This window comes from Leuresthes tenuis, unplaced genomic scaffold, assembly GCF_036924035.1.
Source record: "Leuresthes tenuis unplaced genomic scaffold, fLeuTen1.0.hap1 SCAF_3, whole genome shotgun sequence".
Lineage (NCBI taxonomy): Eukaryota > Metazoa > Chordata > Actinopteri > Atheriniformes > Atherinopsidae > Leuresthes > Leuresthes tenuis.
In genome coordinates, this window is record NW_027325357.1 from 25,953,747 (window position 1) to 25,981,356 (window position 27,610).

The following is a 27,610-nucleotide window of genomic DNA, read 5'->3' on the forward strand; positions in this document are numbered from 1 at the left end:
TACAGTACACTAAATACAAAGTAAGCTCATTTCCATGTGCTTCTCATTAACTGTGCGTTTGGGCCTGTGATGGTTCTGCGTGAGTGTAAACTTGTTAAACATAGCCCGTATTTAGACGCATAATAAATCCCCGCTGCTTGCATGTCTCTTTTCACCACTTGAAAGAGGTGTTGATGCAGTGAGCCTATAGGCGGACTAATTACCGCGCGTTGACTCCGCTGATTATAAGGCAACGGTTTCTGTGGCCTAGCTTCTGACATTTACTCTTTTCTTCTTGGTGTGCGCGGGGTCCTGTCCGCGGGGCGCTCCGGACTCATCACCGCGCCGCTCCTCCTCCTCCTCTTCCTCCTCCTCTTCCTCTCCTCCACACCGCGTCTGCTCGGCGCGCGCAGGCACAACAGATGGTACAGTACTACAGACTGCAGGAGCGGCAGAATTTCAGCGCAGAAGTACTTTCAACCCTCTAAACTTCACAGAAGCGTTCAGTTTGAGAGGAGCGGCGGGGTTCCCCGAGGATAAACTCGACTTTTGGACAGTCACTGGATCCTACACGTTTAGAGAGCGAATTTGCTGTCGAGGTAAGTTGTGATGTTTTTCAGAGCAGCCGTTCAGATTCCGACTCGGTGAAACTCTGTGCGCACAGAAAACAGGGTGAAAACGGCTGACAGTCGTTTTTTGCACCAAGGTATTTTTCTAACAAATTTATTTTCTAATTTAAGTATGTTATGTAGCTGGTATTTTGATGAGTGAAATTACATTACATCTAATGTGCGTTTAAATGGAATTTACATCACTTGTTTTTTTTTTTTAATAAAAGTTGAACCGTGGCATGCATTGACAAATGTGTTCAAAATAGTGCACATCCGCATTAATGATAATAATGACTTTAGAATAGCTTTTTTTTCTTTAATCACCTGACAAAGTTTTCTCGTTGCACTGTGGGGAATTCAGAATGACTTGAAACGTCAGCCCTCATTAATCCCGAATCCCGATCCGTTTTATCTGAAGACAGTAAGTTTTCAGCTCCACTGGCACCCGTCTTTTTTCTTTGAGAGGACACTGCTGTCACAACTCTGAAACTCATGCTCCGTTTCACTTGCTGTGGCTTCAGTGTCAATCTTTTGCAACAAAAAAAAATAAAAACCCAGACAAAGATTTCCATGTGAAAGGCTGCCACCGTGTCTGCTCATCATGGGTGCCTCACCGTGAGGAGTGATGACACAAGACCGTTGTTTCTGATGATAGTAAGAATTGGTGCTTGAGGGGAAACCCCCCCCCCCCCCCCCAAAAAAAAAAAAAAAACTAGCCTCAAATGTGTAATGACGTGAAAGCACTGAGAGGGATGTATTGCTTTTTGGGAAAGTATGGATTGTCTGCTGCAAATGCTGATTATAAAGAGAAAAACCAACAGCTTGAAATGGAACAATGAGCCGTTTTACTGTAAACCTGTGAGCCAGTGACACTCTCAATTTATGTCTTATATTTCATTATTATGAATCCACTTTTGTGACAAATCTTTGGCAGCCGAGTAAGCCATCTGAGCCACATATATATATATAAAAAAAAAAGTCAAATAAGCATTTCCATGATAGATCAATGCCATTCATCCAAGGTTTTCCCTTCAGGCCCTTTAACATGAGCGAGTTCCATTGGGTCACCACTGAGCTGTTCATAATCAATCTTAGCAGAGGTTTAGACCTCCCCCGGACCCCAGGTGGCCCCACAGCAGCAGCAGCAGCTACAGGAAAGAGCAGCGGATGGCCTCACAGCCTCGCATTTAGTACACAATTAGATCTCTGGGGAGAACCACTCCAACCTTGATTCTGTGTGCGCTGCTGGGAAGATAGTGATGCAAAACTGTGAGGACAGCTTTGTCAAGAAGACGGCAAAGCTAGAAACCTGCAAATGCTGGTGAAATAACGAGGGTGACAGGGATATTTTTCATTTATGGAAACAAATAGCCTAGAGGAGAGGGGAGTAGGTTTTGCACTGAATAAACAGCTGTGGGATCAATTTGCAGAAGTCTGCTTATTCACATTTAAGACACAAATACATCCAGCCACGTCTTCATCAGTGCTGTGGTTCTTTGTCTCTAATATGTTTTATTTGGGCTCATTTGAATATTTACAGATTAGAGAGAGCCACTAATGTGCAGGAGCAACATGGAAAGCTAACTCCACTGTGTGTGCTCTTAAAAAGTCAGTGTGTGGAGATCTAAACACACACTGAGCGGCAACATTGGGGCATACATTTTTGCTCACCACAGTGGAGATATCTTGCAGAGCACAACAAGAGACATTATCCAGTATCTAATATGAATATCCTTTATCAACCATGCAGACACTGTGGATGCAGTGATGCATCTCCAGAAGTTTACTCGTATGTTCATTTTTACTGTACGTTTGCCCGACTTGTGCGTGTCAGATGGGGAGGACAGGCTCTGTGTCACTCTCTGGAGGATGAACATTTCAACACAACAGCACAGGAGTTGTCACTTGGAGGAGGCCATGTTGCTGACAAAGATGCTCCCGAGTTGGTATTTTATTATATTTTTGCCAGTGGTGTGAGAAAATAAGTGGAGTAGGCTTTAGAGGAAGTGTGAGGGGACCTGTGTAATTCCTTACAAGGGAAGTTTAATGACTAGAGACAGGAAGTGTGGACGGGTTAGATCTACAGTAATAAGACAGGACTGGCTCTTTTTATGGTACTGTAGTGTGTGGACTGTGAGTGCAGTCTCTTGCTTTGAAGAGTGGAATCAAAAGTGTGTGGATACTCAGCCACTGCAGAGGCTGACTTCTATTGACTTTACATAACCACATGTAAAGTATATCTACATGCAATCTGTACACTTCATTTACCAGACTAAGTGGAAGATCTAAACTGCTACATTGCAGCAGAATAATGTAGTATGTGCTCATTAGAAGATATTTTCAAACAGCCTGCAGATGTATTCTGTCTAATAAATGCGTTGGCATGTAAAAATGATGTGACGCTCGCAAACATCTCACGCAAACCGCAGCCAGTAAACTAACAAATTAAATCATGTTGACTTCCAGTTCCACGCATGTTGAATTATGCCGCCATTATCTCTAATTCATTAGGGATTATTTTAATAAACAGGCTCCTTGTGATTGCTTTTCCGATTTCACTGCTGCTCCAGCCTTTCACCCATCAAATCGAGTCAAAGCTGTCCTCGCGTGACCCGAGCAGCCAAGCAAAAATAAGTGACACCATAAAATCTGAGAGTAACTGCACAGCGACAGGTGAGATTTTTTTTCTTTCTTTTTTGTAGCGTTGCTTGTAGCACTCCATTTACAGCGGATCGATACCCTGCTGTGTGAAGTGAGTGAGAGTAAAATGAGGGGGATTCGACGGTGAAAAACCCTGCAGTGATACCTGTGGCAGCCATAAAAACAGCCTTTCCATGCAGCATCTGGCTGTAAACCTGCTAATCTCCACATGAAAGAGAGAATGCACAGATAGTATATGTTGTGAATGAAGACTGCATTGAAATGGAGTTCCTCTCATTCAGGTATGACAGAACACAATATGAAACCGGATTATCCATTGGATATTGCCACACAATAGGAACTGCAACCCACGGTCATTAAAATATGTAACCCATAGCGATGTGTACTTTTCTGAGCATAACCATGTGTTTTTCATTCCTTATGCTCAAAACCATTCAAACCAAGCCTCTGTTTAATATGATCATATAGGTCATTTGTTCATACCCTGCACATAGCTTTCAATTATTCATGCATTCATGACAGGAGCAACACATACCCACATATGGGCTGCTTCACTTCTGAGTTCAGTTAACAAGACAACAACGCTTTACTGGTTAACTTTCTTTTGTTAAGAATTTGAAAAAAATCACGGTTAGAGCTAAAATACCTTATTTTCCCCCAGTGAGATTGTCACCCTCACGGATGCCATTTTGCTGGTTGCCATGGTGCCATGCCATGCCAAGCTTTGTCACTTCCAGGCTGGGTGGAGACAATGACTTCACTTGGTTAGGGTTAGAAATCAAAATGATCTGGTTAAAATAGAGTCGTGGTTGAGAGGGAAGCTCTTTTTACTTTTTATGAACTCCATCTCTACAATCCACTTGCAGCTGCCCTAATGACCATTAGAGCTCACATATTCTACAGGTGTAATTAGAGGCTGTTACAGCCTGCATGAAAAAATGCTCCGTGGAGTTGTAATTGGGCAGAGAACAGTCTCACTCTTTTGTGGGTGAGAGTGAGGAAGCAAAATAAGAAATCACAAGTTGGGAGGGAAGGAGGATTGAAATTGAGTGCTAATTTGACACTAGTTAGAGACTAGTAAGCTTACGCTTGCTAGTCTTGCGAACTAGTAGTTTCTACAAGCATACTTAGTTAGTCGTTTGCTCGATGGAAGTCAGTGGTTTAACGCCATCTACTGCCCCTTCTCCTCTAATAAACAACAAAACCAACAGTGTGCACAGCATTGTCACATGCAGGTGAGCAGTGTCATCATGCAGCAACATGAAGCAGCTGAGCGTACTCATGCAGCAATAACACGGGTAGACGCAGAATGCATATGCGTTCATCACACAAACTGCGTCAAGGCTGAGGGACCAAGAGGGAATGTGTTCATGAAGGAACCATTTTAGAGCCTTTTTCTTATGAAACGGTGATGTCCTCTGCTGTGGACCAACATCAGATTGCGAGAGGGTGCATTTGCAACAGCAAGCATCCTTCATGATCATCTATGAATCATCTGGCTCTGGATGAACACGTGCATTTCCCACAGAATCTGTGTTTAAAGTGGACCAGCTCCATTTGAAGACACTATTTTTGCCCACCAATCAGGATTCAGTAACACCTGAATTTAGGCTTTGATGACAACTGAGGGATATTAAAATGAAACACTGACCCATCAAATATTGGCAAAATCCAAATATTGTGTATCTGTGTCCTTTTTTTTTGTTTAGTTTCAAATAGAAACACACGTGGCAATTTTTTTTTTGTGTAAAAGTTGAACCAGTTTTCTCATGTTTCTCAGGGAGGTAAGACCTCAGGAAACGTTGACATCAGTGCGTCAGCGGAGGATCATCAGTCTCTCACCTTTGGACCAGGGGACTCTGTCGTCATTATGAAGTTGCACCAGGGGGCAGGATAGAACAACAGTTATCATTTAAACGACACGTCGGACTGCCAGTGCAGTTTATGAGAGGCAACAATTAAAGTTCTTTAAAATACACGGAGGCAGAAATGAGGAGGAACAAGAAATGTCTCTAAACAGAGGGCGTGTTTCAGACCTCATCTTTAGAGAAAGGGTTACTTATGGCACCAGGCTGCATGAAAGAGCCACCCTGTGTAGCGTCCACAAATAGAAAATTTGAAGGGGAATTTTAAATGGAAGTGGATTAATATTTCACCTCAGCATTGATTCATGCTGCCACTGTAGACATTTTCATCTGCAAGTGAGTCGCTTATACAAAAGCATGCGGCGACATCAGCGTGGTCTTGATCTGGCACATCCTCTCCTTTCCGCCGTGTGTTTGAAGGAATAAGCTTCCCACAGCTCTGTATGTGGAGCATTGCTGTCATCAGCACTTAGTTCCATCCCAACTGCCCGCTCTGTGTTTTCTTATTCACAACAGTAATAGAGTGAGGGGTCACTGTGATAATGGAAGGTATCATTACAGATATGGGATGTTTTCAGAAAAAAATAGAAATTTCAGTGATAACTGAGGTAATTTCTTGGTTGACATTTATAACGTGCTCAACACAAAACTGGTGGATATTCCAGTGACAGCAATATGGTCAGTGGACAGCTAACAGTTGTTTTCTGAGTGAAAAATAAGATTATTACCATGTTCCAGTGTTTGTCCTGTTTTGTGTGTCAGTCATGTTATTGGATTCTGAGTCTCTTAATATTGCCTGTTGAACTGGTCTCCATTGCAAGCAGCACAGGTTGAAGGATGGTGGAAATCAATTTTCATTAAAGTTGCATTACAAGGCTTGAAGACAATGTACTGTTCCATCACTACTGCCAATGGTGCTCTGCCACGCAGAGGTAGTTTGTTACTGTGGTGACATGGATGAACTTGTTTGGATTTGATCCATGAACTGAGACTCAAACGATCTGACATAAGCCTGAGGGATAGACAGCATTTTTTGATGTCGTGATCGATTCTGGCTTGTTTTCTGTGGTTGTTGGTCTTTTAAATGTAAAGGTAGAGCACAAGCTCAGGTTTAACAGCTGGTTATTTGCAAAAGTTCAACAAAGAACATTTTCAGCTGAAAAGGAGGAGAATAAAGGGGGAAAGTGCACAGTGATGTAAGTGGCAATTTTTCAGAAAGTGTGTGCAATTCAGAATGTTAAAGGAGGGCAGAGAAAGCAAAGAGAGTGCCTTTTTTTCTCTCTCCGAAGAAGAAAAATCTAATGCGCTGCATGCTATATGTTATAGAGTAGACTGCAGATGAGTTATTTGTGATGGCAACAGAATTTCAGTTTTCAGTTGCTGTTCAAATAGCACGGCAAAGCGATTTTAAACATTTCTGCAATGATCTTTGTTGCCCGTGTAGATAGACTGTTGACTGTGGAGTCTTTTTGTACACTTTGAGGTCACCAGAAACACATGTGCACACGTGTTTTCACATTTCATTACCCTGATAACCAGATGTAACATGTACGTAGCAGAACACTGAAATGCTGCTGCTTGCTTGGGACATCACTGATAAAGTTATGGCCTGGAAAAGTAAATTAATGAGGGGAAACTCACAACTATATAAACCTCTGAACAGTCAATTCTCAGGTTCTCAGATGAGGATTCTCTGTCGGTTCAACATGCACATGTATTCTTGTGCTGTTATTATTGTATGAATATGCAAACGATAGCTGGTTCGAGGGGACAACAACAACATCTTAATGATTCTCCGGCAATTACCTGGAATTGTAAATTAAGCTCTTTTCAAACATAAGTTCTGCCTCTGTCGGTACCACACCTGAACCCTCTGGGAGCCTGGAAGAAACTCTCAGTATTAAAAGTGTACTGTGGACTGTTCTGGGTACTCTCTCTGTATCTGCAGAAATGATTGCTTTTTAAATCCAAAGACGACAGATGAATGTTTCCTGGATACATGAAGACGCTTCACTAAAAAGCAACACTGTGGTTTGAATGAGATGGAGAAATTTCACATTGAATGAAATCGACTTTGCAAAATCTTTAAAAATACATTAAGGAGCAGGGAGACAGAGCTTGGGGTGCAGATGGAAGACATGAATGAGCAGCCTCACTAAAATCATTCAAAACAGCTCATTTCTGCTCATCTTGCATGAAGAATACAACAGATGCACTAATTCATATGATAATGTACCTCTGCTAAGTGACAAACCTCTTGGACAAAAGGAGAACCAGAACAATAAATCTTCTAAATTTAGCAATATGCAGCAAATGACATATACCCTCCTCCAAAGCCATGGTGCACTTCTCTGCATTGAGCAGGAATGGTACTGTACTATGATGCCACACTGGCTTTGTAACCACGGCAACCGACAACGGAGCAGTGAATGGTCAGATTAGCTGGTGAAGTGTGAAGAAGAAACATTTCACATAAAGCAAAACAGAAAAGCTGTCTTACATCTTTACAGTCCATTACAAACTGAAACTAACAATTTCCCCTTCTCGGTATATATATCACCTGCAGCCTTTGTGGTGTTTTGTGCACCTCATCAGGTTTTGCAGTTACATAAACAAATGCCACAGCTTTTCCTTGACAACCACATCTAAATATTTCTGAATAAATGGAGATTTTATGCAAAGTACAAAATTCACAAAGGAATATTTAAACACCAAGCTGAAGGGCTTAAAGCATGTAGCTGGCTGGAGATGAGCTAATCACAGGCCTCAGGATAGGAGCTGGGTGGAGGTGGATGCCTCCATCAGCAACAAGGATTCACACCTCTGTCATTCATCTCACTCCCTCCTACTGCACTGACCCCCTGTCACATGTTCTTAGTCACCTGGCTCCTCGCCATTCCTTCCTGCTCCTTCTCTCTGCGTGTTAAGTCAGATTCACTCTTACATGTTCCCCTCGTGGAGCGCAACACCACACCAAAAGCTGATTAACTGTATCAGTGCCTAGACAAAGCTAGAAAAGAGAGGAAAGTATATTTAGGTGCAGACTGCTACTATTGACTGGAGAAAGGCCTCAGAGATAGACTTTTTTCATTCACGTAGGAGGAAAAGAAGCATGAGTCCAGCTTTGTGGTGGATACAAGGTTTTTTTGTAGAGCAGTCAGCCTACTCTTCCAGCTGCATTAACTTATACGAGGAGGCCAAGCAAGCATCAGAGGACCAGTCCCATGGGTTTTCATGGTTAACACCTCTTATTTAGCACACATCTGTGATTTGGTTACTTGCGCGCTGCCACTTAGCGCATGTTTAAACTAATCCGTAAGTTCCGGCATGTGCCTTCACAGTTGCATGTTATTTCTGCCAAGAGCGTTGTCGTCATGAGGTCATCTCATTCTAATTCCCAGGGAGTCAAATGCTGTCATTTCTTCAAAGGCCGTGGCATCGCTGACGGACACATAAGGAGTGACTTGGCATTTTTAATCAGCAAAACAGTAGGATGTGCCTGATACTCATTGATACACAGGAAGAAGAAGAGTGTTTGGTCAGACGTAAAATAAGCATGTGCTGTAATGATGTAAGATGTAATATTTTGTGCTCTGTTTGTGAATATACAGCATGCAGGTTACATGACACTTTAAAAAACAGTTATTGTGTCAGTTAGGCCAAAACCAGATTTTTAAAATGCCCCAAAAAAGAAAGTGTGACCAAAATTGTCTCGAATTTAAGCTCTGCAAGCTGAACTAACACACCCAGATATTTCAGTCGGGGATCAGATCACTCCTTTCTGTATATGTTCAGCTGAACACACAGGGGCCTTGGTGCTCTGCACATGCTTCAAAATGTCATCCGTTGGCATCTCGTTGTAACAACGGTCAATTTTTCTCGAGTATAAATACAGCTAATTTCCCAGTAAAGCTGTTTCTTTTGACAGAAGGCTTAACACAGAGATTGTGACAGAAAAGCAACCCATTAAGTCTGCATGTAAATAGTCACTTAAAACATTTCCAGACTGTTGCTCTGCTTTAATAAAAGCTTGATTTTATAAGTGCAGCATCATGAGACAAAAAAAAAAAATCACCATTTAAGACATCTGGGCAGTGAATTCGGTGTGTACTTATATCTACGATGATCTCCCATAGACAAAGTTGGAGGTCCATAACTCTATCTCCTTCTTGTGCATTTTTAGCTTTGACAAAGACAGGGCTCAATTAAATGGCCAGGTTCAGCTATAACCGTGCCTCAAAGCAGTGTTCACAAAGAGGATATGTTTGCATTTGAAGTTGACACAAGGACAGCAGTACAAACTCAAAAATAAATTTAGAAATGTTCTTTAGCAGTTAATCACAATACTTTATCAGTAGCCTACAGCTATGCTAGCACGTCTAACGAGGAAGAAACTCTTGCTAACATCTTGCTATTCTTTGGAAGGCAGTTTGCTACGTATGTGCAGTACTTTCTTTTATCAAAGACAGAGTATAGTTGACATGGCAGAAATCTGATTAGTTTTACAGGAATTTGAAAAAATCAACTGAACTATTCTGGTGAATAGATTATCTTGACATCATTATCTTTCATAATTGCTATGAACACAATATTGCATGCGACTGTATATGCTTGAGGTGTTTACTGTTAAGTAACTTGAGCCCATATATGAATTATATATCAAGGCCATGAACATACACTCAGCCTGTGGACCAAATATGAATAATGTGTAACACTAGGAAACCAAGAATTAATAGCTGACATTCACTGTAAAATTCTACGAGCTATGTAATTGTCTTTTTCTGTGTATATGCCACAGAAAAAAGCAAGATGTCGACAGTTGTGTTTGATGTAGTGAGCATCACAGCGTTTTTTTGGAATTGGAGGATAATCTGCTGAAAGGGTGCATTTACACATCCTGCCTGAACTTTTGCTGAGCGGATGTGAAGCATTTGGGAGACAGACAACTTTGTCAGTACTTTTTCTCTTTTTCTCTCTTTTCTGGTTTTAGGCATGCTTTGCCTACAAAATTACAAGTTGTTGTGTGGCTCTTTCACCTAAGAGAAAAACAAGTCTACAAAAGGATATCTGCTGCAGGGATTTGTTAGGTAACATCCTTTAGAACAGACTGAATAAAGCAGCACACTAAGCTGTGTTGGAATGCTGTGTGGGACCTGTAAGGGTTGGACCATGCCCTTCTTCCTTTTTTCGACTGGACAAATGTGATCACACTGTGGGTGTGAAACAAGCATGAGTGCCTCGAACGATTTAAGCATTGCCTGAAATGCAAACTAGATGACGTTTTTTTTAGGAGGCCCGGTGTTTGCGTGTGTGCATCAGGAAATGTAGCCAGCATGGGGAGCGAGTTTTGCTTGGTCTGCTGATGAGCAGGTGGGCTAAACTGGTGGGCAGACGGTGCTGTGATTCCACCAGGACTGTCAGGGCCACAGGCGGGACAGCTCACTGCCCCTTGCTGGGTCAGTGCTTACAGTTGGCTGGAACACATGCACTTGCCTGGTTCTGAGGAGTGAAAGCACGCCCCCCCCCCACCTCGACGCAGTTCTTTCTCCATCACGAATGTGTCATCTGTTATAGATTCAGATCTCCTTCCGTTTTTTCCCATGTGACCACTGTGTAACCACAGAGACTGCACATATGCTCATTTGACACCAGACCGCAGTGCCATCCAGCTTTCCACTATATTTTTGGTGCGCCTATGGTCACCCAGCAGTGTCTCCTAAATCATTTCAATTTCATCGGCGCATCGTGAGAAATACAGCTGCTCAGATCTACTGTCATTTGTAAAGCAGCGAGGAAATTCTGGCTGTAAGTATTAAAAAGCACACATAGAAAATAAGCTTTAATATTCTCCAGACTGAATTATACTCACAGTTAATGACAGATAATGTCACTGTGTGATTGCAATCAGCAGATTATGACAATTTTTCAAATAAATTTGAATGTCCAGAAATCCAGGACATTGATGTTAGATGTCATCTGAGTTAGAGCACCTAATGTCTCGGCCTTATCCCATTAAAAAAGACAAATACCTATAAATATACTGTACATCACAGTACACACAAACAAATACAACAACTTTTTTTCCTTAAAAGTAATGCTGTCTTTCACTGGTTATGTTGAGTTATGTTAATCTCTACAGAGAGTTCTAATGAATCCTGTCAAGCATGCAGATATGCCTTGAAGGGGATATGCCTTCCTTTAAAATGCAGCGCTACCTTAAAAGAACCTCTCAGGCAATCATCATCAGAATGAAAATCAAATTATTGTGTATCTCCGGTTAAAATGCATGGACTTTTAAAATGCATGGAAACACGTCAGCCTGGCCAAAATCTAATCAAATTAGAAACAAAGTAAGACCAACATACCCTGATAACATGGTTTGGAAGAAAAAAAAAAAGGTAAAGCATACCTTGTGTTTGAAATATACAGAGATGAAAAGCTAACAAGCTAAACAGGTAATTGCTTTGATCTGAGAAATAATACAGCTGGTCAACTGGAAAAGCCCAAACCTTAACCAAATACCAAATCTGTTGTGGCACAGTTGGATATACTTCAGGTCAATAAATTGATTCTCATGCAGTGCTTGTGAACAAGGTGAGTAACCCAGTTAAGTGGTCTGTTGGAGCACAAGTTGTATTGATGAGTAAATACGTTTTAAATTTTAAAGCCTATTCTATTCTATTCTATATTCTAAAGCCTATTCATTTGATTTTAAAGCACCATCGATGCTGCCTGTATGTTTATTAAACAGCTCTCACTCAAAGAGTGAATGCAGTTACTGAGAAAAATTCCAAACTAAAAACGGAACACCAGCTTAAATATTATATTTGTGGATTTTTACAAAAAAAAAATCACAGATTGTTTTACTGTTGATTCAGATTAATTTCGATATTCCACTTTTGTTATTCATAATTAGCTTGAAATGTAATGCTTGCGTCAGCTTCTCTCTGTTAACAACGCATGTCGAGCCACAGGACACACTCTCACTCCCCCACACACAGCATTATTGTTCAGACGAGCCTACTCATTTTCTTTGGTTTATTAACCTTATCTCTTTCCAAATAGCACTGACTAGTAATGAGTATTTTCTGCATTCATTTTTCAGGATGTGCGTCTTCTTTCACGCATTATTTTTAATTTCACATTTCATAATTATGATAGCACCAACCAGAGTGACCCATTCAGTCATGAACAATAAATAACAAGTTACATTAAATCAGTAGATTGTATTTCTGTTGCTACACTATACCTGAGGGACTTTATGGATTATTGAAGAAAGCTTTAAAGCATGACCTACTAATTACACTTCCAAATCAGGCAGAGACTTCCCCGGATGTCAGTGTTTGCGTGCAGCAAATGTAAACAAAATTGAATAGTCGCAAGGCTTCAACTGTATGGCTTAATGCTGACCGTACTATGAGCATCTTTTAAAACAATAGCACTGAGATGATGTCATATTTGGAGCAGACATTGAAATTCACCAGCCAATTTGGCTGACATTTCATTTTTAACTTTAGTTGAATCAGAGCAGCATCAACATGCTGCCAAAATCTTTCACACCAGCCTGTTGTTTTTGTCTCTGAAATAAAAGCAGCGCCATTCAAAACTACTGCACTCTGACGACTGACTGAGAGCCTGCAAACTGAATGCACAGATGGAAATGTGTTCACTCTTTATGAAGCCGTTTCATGCTGAAGGATTGCCTGTGGTCGCAGCTAAGAGGCTGCGTACATTAGACTGACACAGCCCACATTAGACTGATACAGCCCAGTTGCAAACTGTTCATTAATTTCACCTTTTTTGTTTGATGTGAACACTTGAAGTAAGATTCAGAAAGTACACGACGTCACTATTCCTCATTCCAACAACTGTGCTGCAATTTTTAAATGTGCCATTGCACTAAATAAAACAGCAAGAGGAAGAGATGAACATCACATGAACTCAAACAAACCGATTAAATATCCATTTTTTTCAGCCATTTTCCTACACACAGAAACTTCTGTTTGATTTCACATCAAGCCCTCAGACTGCAGCAGATCAACTCATCGGTCTCTATCCCTTCCAAGAACCCCGTGACATACTTCTAACACGCGGCATGGTGCCCTAGCCATGAAGTCTCATGCTGCTCAGTTTTTTTCTTTTTTTCTTTTTCTGCTCCCTCCAAATGAAAGCGAATATAAATGCACACGTGGACAGATTTAAAGATTGGGCTCGGATGGACAGCAACAAGAAGTCTAAATTCTGAACAATAAGGAGGCCTGTGCATGAGACTGAATCAGTACCTCCTGACGGTTTTGCATGTTTTACACTGCATTGTGCTAATTTGATGACAATTTTCAACTGAGAAAGACAAAGGAACATTAAAATGTTCACTGCAGTATTGCTGATTTAGCTGACTCACTATTTTCTCTGCGAACCAAAGAGCTTGTTTTATGGCCGGTGGACAAACTGCTTTGCTGTGTAGTGGAGTATATTTTAAGTATTAGCTTTATATTATTTTTAGAGTTATAAAAATATATCAGAATTCTTGCATCCTATTTTATCTTTGGCAGTCTTTTCTCAACACCTGTATTCTAAGGTATTGGAATAAAATCTGCAGTCTTAGTTCTGCAGATTGAGGCTATTTTATGAGCAAAACACATCACACAGAATGAATTCAAACCATGCAGATACCCACACATGCGTTGCCTTTGAGCAATTTATTCATCATAGCGCATTCCGTTTTAGTTGTGCTGGACTTCAGATGAAACGCACTAGATCTGCTTTGTTTTAAGCATCAGGCTCTGGGTGAAGGAGAAGCCTCAGCCACCCTCTGTCAAAGGCTTTTTCAAGCTCTGAACTTCACTATTTTCAGCTCAGTGAAACAATGATATGAGAGTGCGTGTGTGTGTGGTGGTGGGCTTTACTCTCAGATGGAGAAAAGAGCTGCTTAAACTGACTGACAAGAGAGAATATGCAATGCTGTGTAGACATGAAGCACAGACTAATGAGAGCATTAGACGCAAAGTGTTTACTTTACGAAGAGGAGGGAAAAACAATAGATTATGTGAGAAGACAAGGAGATGGTGCAGGAAACATTTTGTTCTGGTAAAGCTAAGGAAAACTGTTGCCTTTTTGTGCCTGCAGTCTTGGTCTCTGCCGGGAACATGACGTCAGTTTCGTACAGACTACTATTTTCTTCCGTACAGGAAATCTTTTATTTTTTTTCCCCCCCATGTAACACTAATGATGCCACTACCTTGAATTAAATCTCTCAGCAATAATTTTTTTTTTTACAGCACTCTCATGGCAGTTTATGAAACTATCACCTAATACAATCTACGTATCTAGAAACGAAAAGGACTGAATGAAAAATGAAAGTGTCACAGAATCTTGTGAAACTGTCAAGTAAGGAAGGAGTGCTTACCAGTTTCAGCAGGCAGAAATGTCAGGATTATCTCTTTCAGACTGACAGTCGCAACATAGTTTAGAAGAAATTGATTTTTTTAAAAGTAGTGATAAACACAAAAGCAAAGTCAATGATTAACAATTAAATGATCATTAAATTAACTTCTTAAATGGTTTCTAGTCATTGTTCACTTTTTTTTAAAAAGAAAAAAAAAAGGCTGAGAAATGAACCCCTTAACAGTTTTTTGGAAAAAAAAAAAATATATATATATATATATACACACACACACACTCACATCTCCAAAGTAAATTGAAGGCGGTTCTTGAACCACTTGGTGAACAGGCTTGGTTGAAGTTTATTTTGAAAGAGAACACTCTTAATTTTCACCCACAGTAGTCAGAATCTCAGTAAGTGCTACTGTCAGAGTAACCAGCTTGAATACAATGAAAAAGATGGATTTTTATGACTGCCTAATTTTTCTTCCAAATATGCATCTTAAAAGGGATTTTAGTATAGGGCTGTGGACAGAAAAACAATGGGACTTCAGCCTGCAGTCTTACATCAACATACACTGTTGACTGGGACTGTCTTATCCCACATCCAAATCCTCTGTCAGTATTACTGACAAAGAGTAACAGAAGCACAAACACATTTGGTCTATAACCAGAGCTTTGTGCATGCAATAAAAGTCCAAACAAATATTATGGTCTGAATGCAATTGGTTTATGAACATAAATTACATCAGATCCTCACCGTCACTGATGTCTAGTCATGCATGTATAGCCAAGTTGTCTTTCATGTTGTATCAGGTTTGTTCTTGTCCATGCCAGGTTTTTCCCCTCATAGTCATGTTTTCGTTTGTTTCAAGTTTTGTCAGGTTCAATTTAGGGTTTGGGGTATTCCGGCTCAGCCGCCCTTTTCGTTCAGATCTTTGAATAAATCAAGGAAAGTGAAAACATGGCAAAACTCAAGACTAGACAGAAACCTAAAACATGACCAAAAAATGGAAAACATGATACCTCCGAGGTGTCTTCCTTTCTGTATTTTGTTTTTTGATGTCCGTTTAGCCATGTTGTAGAAAAATAAACTAATAAACCGCAGAATCTGAAATTATGCACAACCATGCGTAATTTGCTACTCAAGAAGCTAGACTACTATGCTTTTTTATGTGTTACATTTGTCATATATGGAAGAAGAGCCCACCCCTCAAGCAGCATATCGTTGTTTTCAGAATTTAATTAGCTAAATTCGCCGCAACTGGTTCAAGCCTCACACATAAGAAAAGGTGCATATACTTTTGACCTATCAGCGAGTAACTGACTATTGTGCCCCAGCAGACAGAGTAAATAGTCATCTAGTCAGATGTTAATCAAAAGTTTAAAGACCAGAGCTGTTTCGGTATCATGGTGTGGCTAATACATGCATGCTAACTGAAGTCATGATCAAGAATATGCGGAAAAATATGCATCTGACAGAAATTTTGGAAGACTATGTGTCTTTGTGGGCGTAAGACTTGCTCTCAACTGACTATTTTACTGTAGTACATTTACTGGAGCCAACGTAACAGGACCGTTTTTTGTTGGAGTTGTATCTGTTCCTAGAATACTGGAGGCTTTATAGGTGACTTTGACACTTTTTTGTATTTACGACTGGTTTGACATAAGTTTTTACTGTGTCCACAGTTCTGATTGTATCCTGGATTGGTATACATCATTCAAATGGCAAGATCCTTAGCTTTCCAACGGTATATAACATATTTCAATACATGTAAAGGGGGGCTGAGGAAAACCCCAGATTTGCCCCGAAGTATGCAACATCCTGCTGGCGGGACGTAAAAACGTTAAGGGGTTAAACGTGTTATTAGGCAGTTTTACTTTATCCAGAAAATGTTCAGCTTCTGTAAGGCGGCTTTGAATTAAGCCTTTGGCTAGAGGAGGCTGTTATGGAGATGCACACAATTACGATGCAGGATATCTGATTTTGTTCTGGCCATTTGACCCTCATTGCAAATCTCCTCTTTCTTGTATACCAGGTGATGAGTCACATCTCATTTGACTATAACTGAAATACATGCCTTTGAAAGTTGTGTTGAATGACACGAAAGAAAGTTACAATTTATTCATTTATTCATTAGCACTAAGATTTTCATTTTGTAGCTATATCACATTTTTCAGTGAGACCAGGTTGTCTCTAAACAATCAAATGGCTTGATTGTCTTGCTAATGTGGTACAAACATTATTTTGCTCAGCATCAAAAAGCTGTTAGCATACCTCAAGACACTTGAGGTTTGTTGAAACAAGAAAGTAAAAGGAACTTTTCCTACAGTCTGTGCTAAAGTGACATGTTCATTGTGCAATCTGGCCACTAAGTTTTGTTTTATTTTCTTTGGTGATAGCTAGCACATCAACTGTGCAAGCTAGCTGTAAGTGTAGCCTTTGACTGAACTCATAACTGAGCAGAACTGTGGCTTTTCTCCTGTTAATTTAAATTTAAATTAAACATCCATCCTTTTATATAATTTATCCAGCACAAGTCCCAGGTTTATGATTTGTTCAAATAAAAACTTTTTAACTCTTTAAAATTCCTCCGCACCTCAGTTTGTGTTGCCCTTAGCAAATTGGGTCTATGTGCACATGTTTTAGTGACTTTTTATTGACTTTGTTTACATCCTCTAATAATAAGTTGTAATAAGAGGATGCACACAATAAATCTTTTAAGTCTTGGTATAAGTTAAAACTTGAGGCTTCAATATGTGATTTAAAAAATGCATTAGCACAGATGCAATAGCAGGAGTAGAAAAATGAGAGGTTTTAGCTTGTCTGCCTTCCAGAGACTGGTGGAAGCAGATTTAGGAAGGGGATCAAATTAGAGTCAGTGTTGACAGTCACTGCAGGTCACAACCTGTAGGAACAACAAGGTGTTAGACAGACAGATAGAGACAGAGAATACAGTACAAGTGTTAGGGGCAAAGAACTTGGAGATTTCCCAATCAGATAATCTGATTTAGCATATTTTCAGTATCAAGAGATTGCTAATATTTTTCCAAAGTACTAGTATTCTGAAATCTCCCACACCAGCGCTCCGTATTTTGCAGCGAGCCATGCTGTAATTGAAGCAGCGTACTGTCAAATATAGCTGATAATGATTATTATCTTACAAGATATAATTAAAATTGATAATGACTTGAGATGCACGGTGATGTTGCATCACAGCAAGAGGTGTTCCTGGTTCCAATCCCAGCTGATGGCTTAATATGTGGAGTCTGCATGTTCTCCCCGTGCATGCGTGGGTTCACTTTGGGTACTCTGACTTCCTCAGACCATCCTAAAACATGCATATTAGGTTAATTGGTAGTTCTAAATTGATCATAAGAGTGAGTGTGAGTGTACATGGTTGTCTCTTTGTTGGCCCTGTGATTTACTGGCAATTATATCCAGGGTGTACCCTGCCTCTTGCCTGATGGAAGCTGGATGAGATACAGCCCCCAGATGTTACCTTGAATTGGATTAAGCGGCATAGAAAATGGATGGATGAATGTGCTGTGAGCTTAATTTGATCTCTAACTAGACAATGTAAGTGTAACACCAGATGTGCTAGAGAAATGTTATAAATGTGGGCAGGTGTGTACATATTGGAAGATGGAGTTGGACTATAGCCTAAGGTTGCCTTCTGCTATGTAGTGCAGTTTCTCTTGGCCACAGGAAATGGGCTATCCTACACACATACTGTGGTATAGAACTGTTCCCACTGAACGTTATCCACTTACTGTCTCCTCATAAATGGGATTTCTTGAATTTATTGCTCATAATTTGTCTGTCCTTTGCTCTATCAGTTCCGTGGTCAGCATTCTGAGGGGACTTTGAATTAGTGAGTGTTCGACATTAAAACCGTACTCGCTTTATTTATCCCCGCTTTTAGATAATCATTTTTCATGTAATGCCGATTTTATGCGTGGCAATTAAAGTTTCTGGCCACTGAAGCAGCATCGAGGAACAGAAAGTTAATGAGGTTGGCTCACACTCTGCAGAAGAGCTGTGTTTCTTAATGTACAAGCCTTTTTCCAAAAAATTTGAGACAATGTGAAAAATAAAAAAACAACATCTGAATGACTTGCAATTCATTGGAACAGTTTCTCTATTTATCAAATTGAAAGTAATACAAAGACAATCAAATATATGTCCTTTTACTAAATATCCATAATGTACTGATACTACAAAGAAAAGATTATACATAATATCATCAGTTTGTTATTTAATGATATTAAGTAATGTTCTGATATTTCGTCCAAACAAGTGAATTCTCATTTACTGCAAACATGATATTCAAAATACCTAAACAGGGAGAGTAATACATTGAATCATATTACTCCAAATTGATATTGACATTTCTTTTACTACTGATGTGAAGTCCCCTGCAGAATAATTTCTTATTGAACATTACACGGAAATATAGGTGCCATGCACAGTAAAAGATGTGAGAAGCGTATTCAGTCATGGTAAAAAAAAGAAAAAAAGTGCACCGTCTTTCAGTTGTCAGGTTTTACGTATCAGGGCATAATAAAAAATCACCTGGTCCTGATCAGCTTTTAAGATGAGGTAAATAAAACCTCACAACAGGAAAGTTTATGGTTTGGATCTTGGCGATGGCCTTTCTGCAGCAAGATTTGGGTTTGCAAATTTGCATCTGAACAAACCACAAGACTTCTGTGGTTCAGGGGAGGTCAAATTGGAGACATTTGGTTATAATTGGATGCACAATATTTGGTGGAAACTGAATACAGCATGTGAGTGTGAGCGTGCATGGTTGTTTGTCTCTATGTGGCCCTGTGATGAACTGGCGACCTGTCCAGGGTGTACCCCGCCTTTCGCCCGATGACTGCTGGGATAGGCTCCAGCTCACCCGCTACCCGATTAACGGATTGACGGTATAGAAGATGGATGGATGGATGAATACAGCATATCAGCACAAACACCTCATACCGACTGTCAAGCACGGTGCTAGGGGGCTGATTTCGACTTGTTCTGCAGCCACAGGACCTGGGCCCCTTGCAGTCATTGAGTCAAACTCCTCTGTATACCAAAATATTTTAGAATCAATTGTGAGGCCATCTGTCTGACAGATAAAGCTTGGTCGAAAGAGGGTCCTACGGTCTGAAGAAAAGAAAATAATCAATGTGTTGCAGTGGTCCATTTAAAGTCCAGACCTCAGTCTGATTGAAATACTGTGGAGGCATCTTAAGAGAGCTGTGCATAACACTCTTACACGGTGATGTGAGAGAGTAATGACATCATACAGAAAACAGTTACTTCAAGTTAACTCTGCTGCTAAAGGTGGTTCTACTAGCTATCAAAACATAGACTGTATAATTAGCTTAACGGATGTACTTTTGCTTTCATGTTTGAAGATGTCCTCATCTCTTTGTCCATATCTAATCAAGTCTAAGGGGTGTTCACCTTTGTCAGACTTATTCTGATGTACAAAGAGTCACAGAGTACTAGCAGCCTTTATTTAAATAAATTCATTACAAATACATTCAACAAATCAATAACTTGAATCACTCACTCATGTCACTTAATGCTGATCAGAGTTTCTTTACCTTTTGAACCTTGCACCCCTTTATCAGATATTCTTTTAACTGTATGTGTAAGTGGGACATCCAAACAGCGCTGCTACCTGCTTATGTTGCAGTTCACAAGGCTCCTGACACTTTAATGCCTCGGTCTGCAATGACGTGAAGGTACAGGGCTTTTGACAGCACAGACATTTCTGGGCCTAAAATTAGAAACAGTGGTTGTATTCTTCGCTAATAGGAAAGGACACGGCTGCTCAGAGTGCAGCACAATATGGATTCACTCCGCAATGCACACATGTATGTACGCATTAAGGCGTGTAGTCATGACCGCACACGAAACACACCGTTATTCTCCCTGAGGACCAATTGTCTGCAGCTGTTTCATAAAAATAGGCAGGCACTAACTCTCACGTTTTTGTTTATCTAAAGGAGAGACACTCAAAAGTCACTTTACTTGAAGAATAATATCCTTTATTTTCCCACTCTTCAGTGCAACATATATATGAAAAAACATTTATAGAAAAAAAATGCTATATAGATATTTACATATGTGTATTTGTATTTACAGCAAAGTGACCTCTATGTTGTAATGAACTGCAGAACCCCCAGGCAGCCATACTGGAGGTCAGCAGTGGCTGTGCAGTCATAGGTGGTTTGAACATAAACATACAGACTGGTCCTCTCAGCGGGAATCTGCTCCTGTTGCAATTATTTTCCTCTCTGTCTGCTGAGAACTGATTACTAAACTACATAGGGACTGAATCAGTTTTATTGCTTTTAGCTACTTTATAGCAATTGGTTCACTTTAATGGAACAGTTGCCATCAACACTGTTACAATCATATTTATGTGCAATAGATTTCAGTCTCATCAAGCTGAGAGTGAGTTTTTTTTAAAAAAAAGTTGAGGTCATTCTCTCATGTACATATATGATTGGTGCATTCTCAGAATAAGTCCAATGAACCACACTTACCCAAGCAAACTGCTTAGATGTGAAACCACAAATACTTATATTTAATGTTTTGGCCAAATTCCAGCTTTGGACTCAACATGGTTAGATAGTGTAACTTGCATTCTCATGGTGGATGTGTCCTGCTGAGGATTCAGCAGAAATACATCGGCCAGCAGGCGAAGGATTGGCTCATTCGGACAGCTCAAGAAATTTAGTGATTTTTCTGTTAATCCATGCTGATAAAGGTTTGTAAAAGCACCAGGTGAAAAATCTGATGGGTCTTCCTCGTGAGCCTCAACTCTCTATCACTGTTTCACCAAATCAAGCCACTGAGCGTCCAGTTGCCAGTTAGTTCTAAGACTTTGGTTCTAAGTTGGTGTGCAGCCCTCACACCTTTGCGCTGCTGGCTCTTCACATAAAGATCCAGTGTGCTGTAACTCAGTGAGCACATGCACATGTAGTCCCATGACAACTGCGGAATGAAATTGTTACCTTGGCTCTTAAATCTGAACATGTATTATTTATATTTACACCGCTATATGTCTGAACTATTACTGATAGAATTTGTGTACTTTTGGTATGTTTTGTTCATATTTAAATGACTTATTTCATGCTCTAGAGTCAGAGAAATTACAAACTAGTAGGAGATCATGTCCATTAGCAGCTTCCACTGAGCCAGGAAGAGCAATGAAAGTATAGTAAGAGATAATGCAATGTTTCCCTGCCTTGTACATTTCAGACATTTGCCTGCTCTAACAAACTGGATTCCAATGAAAAGGTCAGCCTGCCAGCCTATCCCATTCATCACATGGAGACAAACGAGACACACAACCATCCACGCTCATATTCACTCCTAAAGTCAATTTAGAATCCTAATGTGCTTTTTTTCAACATCTGTAGTTTCAGTATTCCAAGCCCATATAATATATATGTGCACGTTTGCATAACTCCTTATGAATGTCCCTTTTTCCCCTTTCCGTAACCTCACAATGAATTAAATCAAGGTTAAAGAAAAGTGTTAGGAAAAGATAAAATAGGTTTAAAAAGGATCAAAGAGACCCGTCACTTCGTTCTTTTACCCTTTCAGAACAGATTTGTTCAATGCATTAGACTTGTAAATTAACACTCATCATAAGCAAAATTATTCAAATCACATCCCCAAAAAATTCCGTATTGAAAACTTTTAAATGCCTTCTGGCAAACGAAGTACAGCCTAAAACAACTATTCAAACACTAGTGGCAGAGTCAGCTTATCTGTGAGCTTGAATCACTTTAATAATTGATGTGACCAAATCAGATTCACAGTCTCTGCATGACTTGCAGGCGGTACAGGCAAAATGCAGCAAAGAGCTGCAAAGAGTCAACACAGAACCTATTTAGGGGGTTCTGTTGGTGTATTGTATTGGTTTGACACTTGTGACATGACTCTTAAGTGACACAATTCACTTTAGAAGGGCTGTGAGGAACTGATGACACAGGAACACAGGAGGGAATGAAGGAAGTGAAGGGTTCACTCTGCCACCGCAGTGAGAACGATTCAGAAACAGCACAGCACTGTAAGTTAAATACAAAGTGGCCTTTTAAATGATAACTCTTTGTTTTTGATGTTTCTTTAAAGGTGACCAAATGATTCAGGTTCATGATTTTGAATAAGCCCTTGAAGAGTCTCCATTCCTCTGCGATGTCTGGCAAACAAATGAGAGATAATTATTCTTGAGAGATTTGCTCTGTGTGAGGCCCACACTGACACTGACAAAAAGCATAGCACACTGAGATGGGTTTCGACGAGGACGGGTAATTATTAGCACTCCCAAAGCTGCCGTGCTTCTGCTCCTAGCACACTGTTAAGCAAGCACACCCGGGACGCAGCGATTCTTCGATACAAGAAAAACATGAATCACAGGTCCAGTGAGACACTCTGTGGAAAAGGAGACTGCCAGCCATAGATAATTAACTGGATCACGTATGCACCCGCTTTTTGAAATGTTTTTATTCTGATCCCACCTCACACTTGCTGCTGATTGATGCAGCTTTGCATCTCTTCATGTGATGCTGTTGTTACCCCCCCCCCCCCCCCCCCCACATGCCTCTGCTGCCCCTCCAAAAGTTGAGCGAGCCTTATATGCTGCTTTGCAACTCTAATTAGTGCGATAAAAAAGCCCCAGAGACTTAGCTTACAAACTTTTATGTCAACATTTCCAAGAAGCCAATTCCCCTTAAAGTCAAAAGTAACAAGATCTAATTCTTATGAACTACTGTAATGAGGCAGAATGATGATGTCGTTGAATGTTATCTCCTCTTCCCCGGTGAGTTTTTGAGAAATGCTTCTATGAGTGCACTGAACAACCGCTGAAATAATGCATTTTACACCAGAATGTGTGGGAAAATGTACGTATAAAGGACAGATGTTTTCTGCCAGTGTCACATATTGACAGATTTATGTATTTCTCTCAGTCATTGTCAGACTTTACATTAAAGAATATGCTTGTTAGGCTTTTCCCTTACCTCCCATGTGTTGTATTGCATTCTGGGCTTGTAAAAAATCTGGAAAGTCACAAAACTCAAAGTTCTCAGAAAAGGTAAACGATGTGTCCTAGAAATGATTCTGTTCACTGGTGGCACTTCCAGATATTCTATCAAACCACATTTGACTTGGAAAGGATGTCTTACCTCTGATTTGTGTTTCACGTCATAAATCGGTTTTACTTTCTCTTAATGGCCGCCGTAATCCATATGATGGATGATGTCATCATTGCTTATAATTGTAAGCTGCTGAATTTTGAACTGATGATCGTCGACTGCGGTCACAAAATCTTCCTTTGCTACTGACAGAGATTATTTTCATGTTGATGGGATTTGAAAATTAATCTGAATCATATGCTGAAATTAATCTTAAAAGTCAATTCTGAACAATCAGATGAGATTTTTCTGCTGTCTAAACATAGATAAGCCTTCTGTTTGCAGCCGGACCACCACAGTATCTGGTTTGGACTTTCAGAGTTTACTTGCTGCATTCCGGTATTTACTCATTTATCTTCCCTTCCTTATGTTTGCCAGGAGTGCAATAATTACAGTACAGTTTTCTCGCACTATATAGTTGCAATAGCGGCGAGACGAAGGGAGCTGCCTCTCTTATAGCATCTTACAGCAGCTGTTAAGAATTGTACGATTGTTATGCACATCTGTGTTGACCTTATCTTCTTTCAACTGAGAGCAAAGTGTTATCATAGCCTCTGGGTAATACCAGGAGATCAGCAGGGATGAAAGAAAATGAATGTCAAGGATGTTCATTTTCTAATAGCTGGAGAGACTCTTCCTGTGGGGCTGAGGCTCAAACTAATCTCCGAGACAAAACTGTGAGAGAAAGAGAGGCGTTAAGATGATATTTAAGATGGCTGAGAGGGGGTCCATCAGATTACCAGCTCGTCCAAAACACTCCATAGTACTATGTGCTTAAAGGAATCCACACAGGGGGTTGTGTTCAGATTAGAATTGGAATATTTTTACCATTAACTTATAGTAATTACTACTCATCTTTACCATTTAAGTACTCCTTAAGACTCCTGCTGTGTTGGTGTATGCAGAGCTCAGCAGTAAATAGAACCAGTGACATATTTTTGAATGCAAGCAAACAGTTTAAGGGGTACATTAAACTCAGATTAGTTTAATGCAGCATTTTTAAATTGTTGGGCAAACTTCTGTCAGGCCAGCAGAAGTTCACGCATTTTTGGAACATTTAGGGGCAGCTCAGCTTTCGATGACACTTGCTTACTTACACATCCAACCGACTTGGGGAACCATTTATTCTGATTCTGATTCTGGTCTTTGGTTTTCACTAATCCATGAAGAAATTATTTGATTCTTCAGCTTCACTGTACTCACCAGTTAGTTGCTAACATTACGAGCTGTATCACGAGTGAGATTGGGAGCTGTAACTGCAGTTCACCACTTTCAGGCTATCGCAAACCAAGGCTATCTTTGAGCTAACATGAGCTCTAAGGATGGGACTTGAAGTACTGAGCCAAATACCTCTTAGCATTTCGAATGTGGGGCCACTGGAGTACTGTCGTAAGACCCACCCACAATATATTGCAAATTAGAATTTTCACACACAGACTTTAATTTGACAAATTTTGCTCCTGGCAAAACAAATTATAGGCAAAATAAATGGCACCTCTGCCACCCCAAACCTCACAGAATCGAAGTGAATCCAGTGGTAGATTCAGTCCCTTCTGTCCTCAAAATACCGAAACCCACTTTCAATTGCCATTGTGTTTTTAAACTGAAGAAAGGAAATAGCAGGTCAGTTCAGTGTGGCCCAAGGGTAATTGTTAGGCCAAAAAACGCTATTACCCCTGGCATGCACTCACTTGCCCACTTTTTTTCCGATAGTATAAACACAACCAGCCATCTTAAACCTCTGAAGCGACAGGAGAGACACTTTCGACTCTGGCTGGTGGTCATTCACTTTGTTTTGACACAATGATATAAATCTGCATGTGTGTCTGTTGTTGAAATGGAACAAAATAGTTGTGGGATCTAAAACTTAAAAAAAGAATGAGCGAAAGCAGAGGGAAACTTGGACACCATTTAAAGAAAGTGATCTGGAGGCTTCCTCCTGTGGCAATGCCCCACATCTCAGTCAAGTTGTAAGAAATATCACTTGATAGATGTGACACTATTATTGTTGCTAACTCATCTTCAGATTCAATAGAGGGTAACGTTTGTACCGAGGCTAATGCCCAATCTCTCATTTTTAAATGTTCGGCCCAAGACATTTGAAACCTTCAGTTAGCAGCAAACAATTATCTAATATGTGAAGATATGTAGGTGAAACTTTGTATTTATCAAGAAAGAAGTTACTGTTTCTCCACGTGTGTCCGAGCCCTTTTTCCATGTTTTGGCAGCTTGTCCGGCTGTACATGCATGTTAGCGTATGTGAGTACATGCAGTGTGGGATATATTAACTTTCCAGTATTTTTCCAGTGTATAAACCATGTTTTTCAGCTAAGAACTCTTTGACTCTCCCAAAATGGACGTACGTACAAACTGCTTGAAGGACTCCAGTCAAGGTTTTAGTTTTTGGTTTATTTTGGACTCAGTTACTTACAGCCTTAGTCTTACTTATCAAGAAATGGGATGATATGTATAAGCACATCAATGACAGAAAAGTAAGAAAATATGGTAAAGAATGATTTTCTTTTAGGTGTGTAAAGTTTATTTATTTTGTTCCTCAAATTAAATGGAGTTTATAAATATATACATAGAGTATTTGTCCAATAATGTGTATCAGGGAACAATGTTTTCATAGGTAAAAACTGTCTCCTGGTTTGCGTCAGTAAGTCTGTAAGTGCCTAGTCAGCACAAGTGCTATGCAAGGGCTGTGCTCTTTACAGTGTATCCTTATCTGCTGAGCCTGAGGCAAAAGCAATGAAAGAAAGACAGAATCACAAAGTAAACAGCAAATGAAATAGTTCCAAAAACAAGGAGAGACCCTTCTGTCCCTGAGGAATTTTATTCTCGGATTAGTGCAGATGGAAGCTCCGTCGCGTGGCAGCTTACCATACTAAAGAGGCACCAGTTATTTCTATGAGGCATAGCCCAACATTACACCACAGCTGCAGGTGAAATAATCCCCTTACTACTGCTTTAAAAAGTGATGACACAGGGCATATTTTGAACCGCATTTAACCTAATCTGAAACTTTGCAGAGCACTTCAAGGGTTTCTTTACTTGTTGTCAGCAGGCACAAAAATAAACCTGTTCATTTCTTTATTAAACATGAGAAATGCTGGAGGAGGGGCTGTGTTTGCCCAAAAAGCCTTCAATATTCCCCACCATCCACCCTCTGTCCTTTAAATCACCACTGCTCCTATAGAAATCCAGCCGTGATAAAGCCAGGAAGATCAAGCTGGCCCTGCTGGCAGACCAGGTGACACTGGGCCGTAAAGCATCACAAGCCATTGAATAATGCTCTTGAGGGTCAGATAGCAGTCAGAGCATGGGGTGATAATGGGGGAATATAGCTGATGATGGTTAGTCCAAATGGACCCATTACACTGCCTCCATTATCTGATATGGCCAGCATTCTGCTATAAGTACTCTAATTTTAACTGGCTTTATTTTGAAAAGGACAGAGTCTCTTTGCAGAGTTATCATATGTAGCTTTGGACTTTTATGTGGAAGTTTATGCTGTTATACTTCCTCTTTAAACCATCTTCAAAGAAGTTTGTGAATCTTAAAACGGTATGCTTTTGATGACAAGCTGACATACATTATGGACATTTCTGTGCCTGATACTGCCCTGGAGCATTTACTTACAGGAAGTATATCAGAGCAAAAACTGACTTGTTGATTTAGGCTCTCATCTGTTGCTGTAGTGGTTGGTTTCTATAATATAACATCTGGAAATAACGGAAGAGTGAAACTCTTGATGTCCATTTTGAATGCATAACAATGTTTTAATGTAAATGCAACATTTTGATTTACTCACAGATGATGCCTCAGTCAGCCACCTTAGTCCTGCCCCAGGCCTTCTTCTCATATAAAGCTGTTTGGTCACTTTTTGCACATTTCACGTGA

At 40.1% G+C, this 27,610-nt stretch overlaps 1 protein-coding gene across 1 annotated transcript in view; it reads left to right on the forward strand.

Moving 5' to 3' along the window:
- Window positions 1–381: 381 nt before the first annotated feature.
- The window catches only part of LOC140303883 (caM kinase-like vesicle-associated protein), a 39,394-nt gene continuing 12,165 nt past the window's right edge, over window positions 382–27,610 (forward strand). Inside the window, exon 1 of the mRNA XM_072382838.1 lies at window positions 382–578. The gene's annotated coding sequence lies outside the window, so the exon portion shown is untranslated. The remainder of the gene's footprint in view (window positions 579–27,610) is intronic.